The 11,122-nt window shown below is 45.3% G+C and overlaps 1 pseudogene; it reads left to right on the forward strand.

Annotated features, from left to right (window-relative positions):
* Positions 1 to 2,277: 2,277 nt before the first annotated feature.
* Positions 2,278 to 2,794, forward strand: LOC101990023 (annotated as a pseudogene).
* Positions 2,795 to 11,122: the final 8,328 nt, after the last annotated feature.

Genomic DNA, 11,122 nt, shown 5'->3' on the forward strand with positions numbered 1-11,122 from the left:
CAAAACCATAACACCCAGCACTGGGGGGTCTTTCAAACTCACATATTTAAGAGAAATGATAAAGTGAGAACAACCTTTTGCTAGAACACTAAAGGAAGGAGCGGCAGGCAGCTTCAACATAATTGAGAAGGCTAAATCCTGAGCTGAAAGAGTAGAAAGCCGAGAAAATAACTTCCAAGAGAGCTCCCAAAGGATTCAGAATTGATAGACCAAGATCTTTGAGAGAACTTTTCGTTTGAGAGGTTGCTGTCTTGCATTTCAGACAGCAGGCTGTATATGTGTGTGTGCGCGCATGTGTGCTCGTGTGTGTGTGTGTGTGTGTGTGTGTGTGTGTGTGTGTGTAATTATGACAAGCCAGAAAGGACTTTAAAGATGCATTTGAAAGCTGGATCTGCTGTCATAGGTCTGTTTTGCCGGCTCCTATAGAGGCGGGAGCGTAAGGACAGCCTCAGCTACATAGCAAGTTTGAAGCAAGCCTGGGCTATAAGACAGCCCTTGTCAAAACAGCAAGACAAAAACAAGCCAAAAGAAGCATTAGCCCCCATGATCCTCTCCCCAAATGCAAAATGGCTACCGTTTTTCCTTTCCTGGTCTTGGTTGATGCTGGAGAGATGCTCTCTGTGAGTACATCTGACACCCATATCTCTCAGTTGTTATTCTTACGTAACACACCAGCCCACAGTGGAGTGGGATTGATCAACTGTATGTTTTGCTTATTCTACCATGACTCAAAAGTGTCAACTTCAGTGGCACAGGATAAGGATGGCTCGGGGCAGCTCCACATGTCTGAGGCATCTCATCTGGGAAGGCTTATCCATCTGCCACTGGCGTCATCCAGAAGTGTCTCCACACAACGTTCTGGCAGTTGATGCCGCTAACGATATCCTAAGCTGGGTTACGCTGGCCAGAGCCCTGTGTGTAGGCTTGTGCTCTGTCTGTGCCGTGGTCTCTCTGCCTAGGCTGCTTTGGGCTTCTTCAGGGGAAGATGCTGGAGAGAGGTTATGCAGATTTCTTGCCATAAAATCTCTTTTAAGATATTGGGAATTCCAAAAGATGAATCCAGCTTTTGCTTTAGAATTCCCAGCCCATTAACCCCTTCCCACCTAAAAAAAATTACGATGTCACCCTGTCTACCTGGGGATGCCATGTTTCTCAGAGGCTGCTTTGGCTTTGATTCCAGCTCTGACGATTTGTCACCCAGAACACCCTATCTCACTTCCAGAATGATCGATCCTACAGGTAGCTTTGCTCAGGTCTCTCACCCTCTCAGCTCAGTAGGGTGGATTTCCTGCAATGTTTTAAGTTCAACTTTTGAGTTGTTTCTGCCGCTTTAAGTCTGACAAGTCATTTAGATTGGCATTGCTGAGTTCCTTTAGTTGTTTGATATTTAGATTTAAGAATTCTCTATTGTAGAATTGTTAGGAGCCAATTTCCTCCTAAAATCATTGCAGGAACCATCACCCTGGGGAGTCTGCAGAGAACCCCACACCCATAATTGTGTTAGGAATTGTTCTATTGACAGCGCCTACCCCACACCCAAATTGGCTGTTAATGGAGAGCTATCTGTTAGTGGAACCCGTCCCACATTCCAAACTATCTAGAGAACTAGATGTGTCAACTCGTGACTTCCTGGCCTACAGTGACCTGACCGAAGGTAACCTCCTGGCTACGTGACCAAAGTGAACCATGTGACCAACATGAACCACGCGGCAAGAGCTCAGGCCCCTGTGCCCACCCCCCAACTCCTTACCCTATATAAGCTGTACCCCATCTCTAATAAACGGAGGCTTTGACAAGAATCTTGCTTAGCCTCCTTCCTGTCTCCTAGCTCATATCTTCCAGATAGTGCCTCTCCATAACCCTGGAATAACTGAACTGCCAGGTGGGTTACAACCCCTAGACTAAGTAACCCGCCAAGGCAATCAACATAGAATGTTTCTGTAGTCTGTATATAATGGCCAGAGGTCACCCGAGGTTTCTCCGTGTGGTCAAATAGTCTGTCCTGCAGGCAAATGAACTGAGAAGAAAACTCTGTTTTTCTGCCCAGCAGTAATATAAAACACAATATTTAAAGAATAGAGAGGCTGGAGAGATGGTTCATGGTTAAGAGCTCTGACTTCTCTTCCAGAGGCTCTGGATTCAATTCCCAGCACCCACATTACAGCTCACAACTGTCTGTAAGTCCAGTTCCAGAGGATTCTACACTCTCATCCAGATATGCATGCGGGCAAAATACCAATGTACAAAAAAATAAACAAATCTTTTTAAAAATGGTGGTGCGGGTCATTACCCAAGTTCCAGCATCCTTCCCATGAGCTGCTCAAGGAAAATGGCTTCACACAACATGTCTACCACAAGTATCGGAAGCGCTGCCTTAATGAGCGGAAGCGCTTGGGTATTGGCCAGTCTCAGGAGATGAACACCCTTTTCTGCTTTTGGTCGTTCTTCCTCCGAGATCACTTCAATAAAAAGATGTATGAGGAGTTCAAGCAGCTGGCACTGGAGGATGCCAAAGAAGGCTACCGATACGATTTGGAGTGCCTTTTTCGATATTACAGTTATGGTCTGGAGAAGAAGTTCCGACTGGACATATTCAAGGATTTCCAGGAGGAGACTGTGAAGGACTATGAGGCTGGCCAGCTCTATGGATTAGAGAAGTTCTGGGCCTTCTTGAAATATTCCAAAGCCAAAAATTTGGACATTGACCCCCAAACTGCAAGAATACCTTGTCAAATTCCGACGTCTAGAAGACTTCCGAGTGGACGTGAGTGAAAGCTTCTCTTCTGGCTCCTAATTGTCCTGTAAAGAGCAGTGTCCCTCTTGTGAGGTCATGGTGAGGGTGGACAGCAGGTGCTCGCTAGAGTTGCTGGTCCCCAGCCTCCCTCCTGTTGTCCTTCCCTTCGTGTCACAGCCCACCTGCTTCCCAGGCCTGCTACTGCTAGCTTGTGTCAGGACCAGGACCAGCTACCCTGATAAAATGTACTTGTTCCTTCCCAGAAAAGTTCAAAAATTTGTAAATTAATGTCCAATTCTCCATTGTTTGGAACAGTGCCTGAACAGTGCCAAAAAAAAAAATGGTGGTGTGGGCCTGTAATCTCAGCCCTTGAGAGTTGTAGGTAAGAAGGTTAGAAGCTCAAGGTCAACATGGCTATGTAGTGAGTTGGAGACCAGTTTAGACAAAAAGATAGACCATCAGAGAGCACTAGATATCAACACACTATCGTTTTTTTATATATAATCTAACTTTTTCATTAGATATATTATGATCACAGTTCCCCTCCACCCACTTATCCAAACCACACCTTTTCTTTCTCTCATTTGAAAACAAACAGGAAACTTAAAAAAAAAAAGCAGACTAGGACAAAACAAGTAAACAAACAAAAGAGGGAAAAGCTAAAGAAAAAGCCCAAGAAGCACACATAAACATACATACTTACACCAGAGAAATGAAGTAAAACACAAAATCAGAAACCATAATACAGAAGTAAAAGCTCCGTAAGGTTAAAAAAAATGCCCTAACAAAGCCCTGTTCTTAGACAGAAGGACTTACAGGAACAAACACCTATGTATATTTTCTTTTCTGTATCCTCCTATAGACAAAGCTCCAACCTCTCCCAGTCTCTCCCCTTTCTGGTTTGCATAGCTTTTAGTCTCTGTGATCCTTACTTCCATAATGAGGGAGCAGAGTTGTTCCTGTAGCAATGGCCTTCCTCGAGTGACTCCCCACAGGACTGGTTGTATCTTCTTATAGCTGCTTGGTCTGATGAATGGGGTTACCCCTTAAATCAGAATTGCTCCAATATGTCTTCCAAATTCTAGCCTGGTTATGTTTGGCAGAGTCCTAGAAAAGTCATCACAAATGGAGGATCATCTGTGTACTGAAGATGGACATAGTTGGCAACTAGTGGCTCTGGGTAGCAAAGACAGTTGCCTGCTCACTATCTGAATGTCAGTAAGGGATGTGCCCCCCTCTTTCTATCAAGCTATTCGTAATCATAGAACAGGTTCCTGCCTGGGCCAGACCCCATATAGACACTGGGCAAAGACTAGCTAACACTATGCAAGCTAACACTATGGGCAAAGACTAGCTAACACTATGCCAGCTCTCAAAAAGTTCACGGTTGAAGAAAACAGGAAATTGATTTTGTAGACATTTAGAGTGGGGGTGCAGTGAGGCTGCTGGGAGTCACAGATTGGGAGATTTGAGAATAGGTGGGGACGGTTGCTTCAGCCAACATGGTAAAAGGTGCTCTCTCAGCATGTTCTTGAGTCGGTTCTCCCTGCAGCAAGAGCAAGGGTATTGGCATGGGAATTGCCACTTTCTTACTTGGCTCCCCAGTGAGGTGAAAGCAGAGAATCTGAAGGTTTGTGTTCTTCTTGCAGAAGCCGTGTAGGCACTTGAGACCCAGGTCTCCATCTGTCTTCTGGACTCCGCATTCAGTGCTCCTAAGGACATGCCAGAATGGAAGAAGGGGCTTTGTCACAGCTTTAGAATTGGTCTATGCTGCATGGAAGGGTAGCCCCTGCATTTCCAGCACTGGTCCAGAGGTACCGTCTAATGGTTGATATACATCACCATCTTTGAAGGTGCCATCACCACCTCTGCTCTTGATTAGGTAAGATAGTGTCTCTATTCTTTTTTCATTCTGTCTTCCAGGGTTTCATCCACCAGACCCATTTCTTCTCTGCTGAATATGTTGGTTTTCTAAGGAGAGGAGGGAATTCCCCAATTTCATCCAGAAGCTAAGATATGAGGCATATTACCCTTTTTACATTGCCACTGCCCTGTGTGACATAGGACGCAGAACTTGGAATGGAAATGGGGTTGAAATAAAACATCCACAAGAGGGAAGCTGGAGAAGCCCAGACCCTGGATCTGCCTGAGTGGAAGTAGACATGAGGAAGATGTCTCATTAAATAGAATTCGGAAGCTGGAGAAGTGGCTTAATGGGTAAGAGTGTTTGCTGCTGGAACATGAGGGCTGAGTTCAGATCCCATAATCTAAATGAAAAGTCACTGCAAGCACCTTTAACCCCAGTGCTGAGAGGAGCAGAGACTGGAGTTCCCACTGGGGCTCAGATGCCACCAGCCTAGCTCCAGGTTCAGCAAGAGGCCTGTCTCAAGGGAATAAGATGGAAAGTGACGGAGCAGGAAGCCTGTCCTCCTGTGGCCTCCACAGTCACCACTGTGAGCACTGACAGGTACATACCCTCCCTCATTACACAAACAAAATAAAAGTTTAAAACCAGGCAGAATTCAACACAAAATGACATGATTGAGAGTTTTTAAACACCCTATAAATTACTAAAATAACATGGAAACAAACAAATATCTTACAATATTTTATGCTTCTACACTGACAGTGGTAACGATTTTGTTGTTGTTGCTAATGACGGGGACTCATTATAAGTTATGAGAGGTTCTGGAAACACCCCCACAGGTCCTAAGAAGGAGTCTCTATGGTTGGAGAGAGAAGCTCGCAAAGCTTCCCCATTGACAGTCTCTCCACATGACAGTGAGTGTGCGGGGCATGTGTTACTTTTTCTTGGTTTTGCATTGTGAATAAAGACAGGGGCTCCCTGCTGGCGAGGGCACGGGAAGCTATGCTGTTTTGCTGGCTCCATCACAGTTCTTCCAGAGTTGAATGAATGGAAGCAAGACTAAAAATGCAGAGGAGACACGTGAGCATGAGGCAGCCTAGTCTACCCAGGTTTGTACTGCCTTGAGTTTGTTGCAAAGGATTCGGTCTGCCTTGTACTGCAAACTCCTGGTACGCTTGAAGCAGAACTGTTGTGGTTTGAATGAGAATGTCCCCCATTGGCTAAAATATTTGCATGCATAGTCCCCAGCTGGTGAACTGTTTGAGAAGGATTAGAGGGTGTGGCCTTGTGGGAGGAAGTGTGTCACCAAGGATGGACTTTGAGGTTTCAAAAGCCCATGTCTGTTCTCTCTCTCTCTCTCTCTCTCTCTCTCTCTCTCTCTCTCTCTCTCTCTCTCTCTCTTTCTGCCTGCTGCCTAAGGATCAGGATAAGGACATAAAGTTCTCAGCTACTTCTCTAACACCACGCCTGCTTGAGAGCACCATGATGATAATGGACCAAGCCTCTGAAGCTGTAAGCCGTTTCCCAGTTACTCTCCTTTCTAAGAGTTACCTTGCTTATGGTGTCTCTTCACAGCAAGAGCACAGTGGCTAAGACAGCTGTCTGAAGGTATTTCATGACTTGAGGGAGGCTAGACACGGAGGGACATGACATGCAGAGGGAGAGGGATGGGATATCAAGGCAAGATGGAGGAAAAGTGAAGCTCTTTCTCTAGATGGCCCTGGTGATGCAGCGAGTGAAGGAGAAACTTTTATCGAACACTAACTGTATGCCTGGCACTTGTAAGACTTTTCAATATTACAGTGGTAAATTATTTCTAAAATTTCTAAGGTATGTATAGTCCCTGATTAGCAATATCTCTGAAGTTTGGATGCTTGCTTCACAGGGGAAAAATAACAGAAAAATAATTTGCTAGACTATCATTTGTGATAAAAAAAATCAACAATTTTTGAAATAGTTATAATTTAAAACAATTTAATATAAATACATCCAGCATACAGGTTGCATTTTATGCAAATACACTTTGCAGATGAGCTGCAGAAAGTGGTATGTTTCTACCACTATTTCCCAGGGATTAATGCATTGCACGTACCCCAGAAAGAGAACAATCAGCATGCTCTGGAAAGCAGCAGACCTGAGGCACAAAAGCATGCCTCCAAAAACACATGCCGCTTAGTGTTTCACGTGAGGAGATTCGGGATCTGCAGTACCCACTCGTCACCTTAGAACTGCCGAGGAAAATGTAGCTTTTATCCTTTGGAAATGCTTGAGGAAGATTCTGTCATCTTTGAAGCTGACATAATTGCATCTGCAGAACCAAAGGAGGAGGCAATGCAGCTACTCTCCAGATGAGTTGGCCCTGCACCAGCTGCTCCCCAAGCTCCTCCCCTGTACGCCTGCAGTGTCCCTGCCATATCCAAGGTCTTCACAATGGCTCTTAGATGGCGTCATTTGGGCCACCTACCAGTTTCATTTCCTTCTGTCTGCAAGCCATGATGACATCACCCGGAAGCCACTGCCAGCCCAGGAGTGACTTCTCACCATTTCCCCCTAAGAAACAACCTTACCAAAGTCCTCAGTAAGGAGGGAGAGGTGAGGACAGGTCAGTGTCCTTTTTTATTGCAGTGATAAACAGTCTGGCAAAGGCGATGGGAGAGAAAGGGGTTTACTCTGGCTCATAGTTCAAGGGCTTGAAGCAGATGGTCACATCATAGCCACAACCAGAAACAGCATGGAAAATGTGCTCAGCCAAGTTTTCTCCCTTGGGTACAGTTTAGGATCTCAGCCCAGGGAATGGAGCCACCCAGAGTGAACAGTTCTGCCCAGAGGCCTATCTCTCAAATGATTCTAATCTTATCAAGTTGACACTGAGAGGGAAATGGTGGGGAGTGGGGGTGGGTATGCTTAATGTACAGTAGACATTTGACTGAAAACTTTCAAAGTAAATTCATTTTTAATAATCCCTCAGTAAATAATTTTCTATCCTGTTTTGATCCCAAATAAGATGTGCTTATTTATTTCTGGGGGCGCCAATTAATTTTTAAGTTGTTGTACAATAATGCGTGTGATGGTTAGGTTTTATGTCAACTTGGCATAAGCTAGGGTCATCTGGGAAGAAGAAATCCTAGTTGAGAAAATGCCTCCCAGGATTGGCCTGCAGGCAAGTCTGCAGGGCATTTTCTTGATTGATGTGGGAGGACTCAGCCCACTGTGAGTGGTGCCACCCCCTGGGCTGATGGTCCTGGGTGCAGTGAGAAAGCAGGTTGAGCAAGCCTTGGAGAGCAAGCCAGTAAGGAGCTCTCTTCCTTGCCTCTGTATCAGCTCCTGCCTCCAGGATTAGCCTTAAGTTTCTACCCTAACTTCCCGGGATGATGGACTGCAAGATAGAAGCTGGAGTAAATCCTTTCCTCCCTGAGTTGTTTTCGATTGTGGTGTTTTATCACAACAGAAACCCTAACTAAGACAGCACACTTCATTGTGACGTTTTCATGCTTCTGTCTCACTGGGCTCTGCTTATATTCTTTTATCTCACTTCTCACAATAACTGCTATGCAGAGGAGGAAACGGAAATGCAAAAGGCTTTAAATACAGTCAGTTTTCCTAGAATTCCAGCTAGACTAGGAACTAGAGTTAAGCTGGTATTTAACCGGAGTCTGTCTGATTCTGACAACTACACTCTCCAGATGGAAACATCCTATGGGTTTTCTCTCACAGTGTAAAAGAAATTGTGGGCATAGGAAGAGCTCTTGACTTACACACTCCAACACAATAAAAATGTCCTGTCTTCATTTTCTTCTTTCACAGGAGTGTGTGTCGGGGGGTGAGGGGATGGGGGTTGGATATGTCTTCAGAGAACAACCCCAGGGGTCAGTCCTCATCTTCCCTCGTATTTGGGTCTCACTGCTGCTATTCACCAGGCCAGCTGGTCAGGACCGTTTCTCTCTCCAGCCCTCCTCTCAGCACAGAACTTCGGGGCTACAGCTGTGCGCGTACCTCCTCCTCTGGCTTAGGGCGTCTGATGATCTGAGATCCAGTCCTCCTATTTGTGAGGCAGCAAACACTACTCACTGGGCAATCTTCTCAGCCCATATCATTTTCTATAATTCCATACAATTCTCTGATTGACCTCATTGTGTGAAAGAATTCTCATGTTTGGAATGAATTTTACCCAGGCTCTCCTTTAATCTAGCACTCGGATCTTTTACACATTTTCAGTTGACTTTTGCCCAGGATGAATGATGTGGTCCAGTTTCACTTTCCTGTGTGCTGGCATCCTGTTTTCCCAGTGCACTTGTTGAAGTTCTTTCTAATGTACAATTTAGCACATTTCCTGAAAATCAGACCTGGTAGCTGCGTGTGTTTATTTCCGAATCCTCTCTTCTATCTTGTTGGTATTTTTGTGCCTGTTTTTTTTGTGTGCCAATATCATGCTGTTTTTGTTCCTATGACTGGAGCTGAGAGCAGGTGTTGTGCTGCCTAGAACATTGCTCTTTCTGCCTGGGATTTCGTGGGCCATTTGGCATCTTTTGCACTCTCATATGAATTGGGGTTTTGTAGTTCTGTAAAGAATGTGACTGCCATTTTGATGGGAATTGTGTTGAAGCCGTTACTTGTTCTTGGTAATGTAGCATCTTTTACAGTATCAGGTCTTCCAGTCCACAAACACAAGCGGTCCGCCCATCTTCTGGAGTCTTATATTTTTGGTTGTGAGCCCAGCCTTTAACGGCTGAGCCATCCCTCCAGGCCTATCTTCTGGAGTCTTAAGGTTTGCACACTGGTCTCCCACCTCTGACCAGGTGTTTGTTTGTTTTTTTGGAGCTGTTAATTGGATTTCTCTGTTGATTTTTTTTCTTGGCAAATTCATTATTGGTATGACTAGAAAGGCTTTTGATTTCTCCATATTGGTTTTGCATCTGAACATTTTACTAAGTGTTTATCAACACTTGGAGTTTTCTGGTAGAGTCTTTGAGGGTCTCATGCTCGGAAGCACGTCACTAGTAAAACAGGCATAGTTTGACATCCTCTTTCCTATTTGTTCCCATTTTACTTATTTTCACTACGGAGGTAAAACTCTTAACCCAAACAATATGCTTGCTAGTTTCTGTGATCCCTTCCACGCTCTCAGAGAACTTAGGGTGTTTGTGGGAGACGTCTAGATCTTGGCTGTTCTGTCAGCTCAGCTATCATCACGTCCATTCTTGCCTGGTTTTGCCCACCCCTCTTCAATCACACAGAACATTCCCTGCATACCCCAGAGTACCCTGTGTTCTCTCTGGCAGATGGTCTTCATCCAAGAACTCTGCTCATTGCTTAGGACTCACATCTACCTGACCACACCTGACTCTGGAAATCTCGGAGGCTCTTTAAGGTCATCTCCGCCCTAGCATGCTATGCAGATGCCTCTGCCCTCTGTTCCTGTCTTCTGATCTGGGAGTTCTGTCACTCTCACTAGATGACAAATAAAAGCAGAACTGTGTCAAATTGCCTTCATACTCTCTTCCTTGTTGGTGGCCCAGGTAGACGAGAGCCTAGAGCTGCTCTACGCAGTGCCTGATAGGCGAGTGTCAGTCAGTCCTAACTGGCTGCACACTTGGCATTAGTTACTTTCTCACTGCCACAACAGATGTCTGATGAGAAGCAACCTAAGGGAACACAGGCTTGTTTGAGTTTCCAGTTCTGTCGTGGTGTGGAAGGCATGGTGATCAGAGTGTGAGGTAGCTTGGTCCATTGCATCCACACTCAGGAAGCACAGCAAGGATGGCCTAAGGTCTGTTCCTAGTTGCCTGCTTCCTCCAAGTAGGCCCTACTTCAAGGCCCACTTAGAGCTGGAGACAAAGAGCTCCAACACATGAGCCTAGGAGCGTTTCAGACTCAAACCATGACGCCTGCTTCCTCTGATTGTGTGCCAATTGTCCTCGTAGCTCAACCATGTTTAGTGGGTATGCTGCAGGGAAAGAACATGGATTTCAGAGGGTAACTATCTTCTTCTGAGGACTGGATGGTTATATTCCAGGAGTTTAGCTGTGGATTCCCCAGGATAATGGCACCCCATCCTTCCACGATTATCCATGCATTGCCAGTGGATGCCGGGGTTTCCAGCTCCCAATGCTTGCATCCCATTGCCTAAGGGTTTTCTCTGGCCACAGGTTGCTTACCTGTGTCAGAGATGTCAGAGTATTAGGTCCTTCAGCTTACCTTTCTATCAATGACTCACAGGAGCTGGTGGCTGTTGAGTCTTTACTTGGCTCCAGGAACCTGTCCTGACTGGAGGTAGTGGGGGAAGGAAGAGATGAGAACAGACAGGGAGACAGAAAGTCAGACATGAAGAAATAGCTGGCGTCAGGTGGACCAAGCTCTTGGTGCAGAAGTCTTAGCACTCTGGAAGTTCAGCTTGTTTATTATATAGAGTTGTGCAGGAGGCCAGATAAACAAGGTGGGAGGTTATTATATACAGATAAACAAGGGGAAGGTTATTACATACAGATAAACAAGGGGGAGGTATTATATACAGATAAACAAGG

This window comes from Microtus ochrogaster, unplaced genomic scaffold (assembly GCF_000317375.1).
Source record: "Microtus ochrogaster isolate Prairie Vole_2 unplaced genomic scaffold, MicOch1.0 UNK120, whole genome shotgun sequence".
NCBI classification, from domain to species: Eukaryota; Metazoa; Chordata; class Mammalia; order Rodentia; family Cricetidae; genus Microtus; species Microtus ochrogaster.